We start from the raw sequence: 2,334 nt of genomic DNA, 5'->3' as shown, positions 1-2,334 counted from the left end.
AGCTTCCTTCCCCTGCCTGGTACGGCATGGCATCGCCGTTCTCCATGGAGGAAGAAGTTCTCCAGCTTCCAAATTCCATCTCCGTGTCGCTGAACTCCATTTCTTCATCGCTGTCGCGTATCGTCAGACGTGACAGGCAGATCAACTCACGCAGGTCCTTCACACTTCGAGCCATCTTTTATCTTATCTTCGAAATTAGCACACAAATACTGAAATAGTTCAATTTGTTTCAAATTCAAGCTTGGATATGATTAAAGGTCTTGCAAAAGCTACTTCTTCAAATTCCTGATCCTATAGAGTCCACAAGCAGTTCAGAAAAAAAATCACCAACTGTCTATACTCTCTTGAGACTTTTAATTATTGTTGTAGTCAAATTTTTCATGTTTTACAAAAAGACTGCTTGCTGGGTCAGATTTGCTAAGCAAAGGAAGAATCCAGTTGATTGGGGTCTTGTTTGTTAGCAGTGGTTGCAATTCCTTTTCTCGACAATAGCACACATGATAAGCATTTCAGGGATAGAGATTGGAATAAATTAGGAAGCCAAGTCTTTTCATACAGAAAAGTAGGAAGAATCACACAGCAAGGAATCAGGGTAGGAGGGGGATTTCTTCTTCTTCATCTGCCCGGCGCTCTACCGGTTCAGGTTGATTTCCAGTCGCAGGCGGATGTCGAAAGCGAGGAAGAGCGTTGTGAGGAACACCGGGAGGCGGAAGCGGCATTTCCAGGCAAAGTTGAAGAGGACGGCAAGGGTGTGGGATAGCGTACGGGCGAAGACGTCGTACGGAGGGAACATCGGAGCGGTGGGGACGGCTACAATCTGGGTAAGGTTTAACACACGATCAGCAACAATTCTGTGAACAGAGAACACAATTTATTACTAGAACTGACGCTGGTAGTGGTATAGGTCAATTTGTGCTATGTCTAGAACAAACATACATGTCAATTTTGAGTTGGGTTGTCAATGGGAATTTTGTATGAACAGAAAGCCACAAACTATACCTCCATGCTCAAACGACAAACTTTATTGCTGAAAAAAGTGAATTCGAATGTACGGGTTGGCCATCTGAAACACCATCATGCCTTCCATGGGGTACTAGTATTTCTATTTCTCTATCATATTCATAATGCTAATTGCTATATTGTACCTAGTTACTACCAAGTACCAACACTACCATAAAGGCATGTAAAATAAATAGACATTTCTGGCCTCAACATTGTAACACTGTTCCTAGAATAGAAATTCTAAATCGTCAATGTCTGCCTGAACTTCCTAAGCAGACGAAATGAAAAATGGTTATGATGTGTAAATGATTTTGATCGTCTAGATGAGTACATTGTAGTTATGTCTTTAGAGTGCTGGCAGCACAGTTTTCGTTGCTTGGCAACACCACAGCCTCACTAATCCCTTGGGAAATAAACCTGAAAGCTTGAGACGCCAACGAGTGTCCAGGTTCTGTAAAACAAATTACAGCAGCTACTGAAATGTATATCCGATGCGTCTGTTTAACAATTTTTTTTTTGGAGGGGGGGGGGGCTTGGACTTGGAGATAACCTACATTCAGACGGGTGTCATTTTTTGCTGCCTACGTAAAAATCAAACGTCCAAACATATATATACATATATCAGTTGCGTTTGGTAGTTTGTATTTTTGATTGCTCGCTTGCTTAACACCCCAAACGTTTCCAGATCGCGATGTAACTTCCAGTAGGTCTATGGGAAAGTTGGCAGTTACTAGTAGTTGAATTTTTTTTCACAAACTAAAAAGATTAGGTTTTAGACACTGCGTTCATCTAGTATCATAACTATCGACAGTTAGGATAAAGTGTGATAAATTCTACAACGTGTAGTTTACGAAAAACACGTAAGAAAGGTGTACTCACCTACATCACAACGAAAACAGCCGGAAAACGTAACAGGATCAAACCGAACAAACAAACGTCTCTAGACTCGTCTGTTCAGCCGCCATGTTCATGACGTCATTGTGTACTCTCCCGACATTGGACCGCACAGAAGCGCCGCACTGCGATTAGTACCCAAAGTGCAGCATTGTTATGTTCCAGCGAGGCTATCAATCAATCTGTTACATGAATGAACGATAAATTATATATGCAGAACAATTTTATGCAGAACAATTTTTTTAATCCAACACATTTTTAGGGAAAATAGCTACGATAGTCACAGGCAAAGGTGATGAAAAGTTTTCCCCTGCACTGCATGTGGGCATAATATAATTTTTGCAGATAGGTGTCGTATTGCACTATATTGTTCCCCAAGCGAAATCGATATAAACAGAACCCTGCACACCAAACGTGACAACAATCACGTCCGTGTAA

At 41.4% G+C, this 2,334-nt stretch overlaps 1 pseudogene; it reads right to left on the bottom strand.

Moving 5' to 3' along the window:
• The window catches only part of LOC109483568, a 4,092-nt pseudogene extending 2,061 nt beyond the window's left edge, over positions 1-2,031 (bottom strand).
• Between the last annotated feature and the right edge of the window lie 303 nt (positions 2,032-2,334).

Source organism: Branchiostoma belcheri, unplaced genomic scaffold (genome assembly GCF_001625305.1).
Source record: "Branchiostoma belcheri isolate BF01 breed outbred unplaced genomic scaffold, Haploidv18h27 scaffold11, whole genome shotgun sequence".
Lineage (NCBI taxonomy): Eukaryota > Metazoa > Chordata > Leptocardii > Amphioxiformes > Branchiostomatidae > Branchiostoma > Branchiostoma belcheri.
Note: the sequence above shows the minus strand (reverse complement) of the source record. Positions and strands in the feature narration are given on the sequence as shown.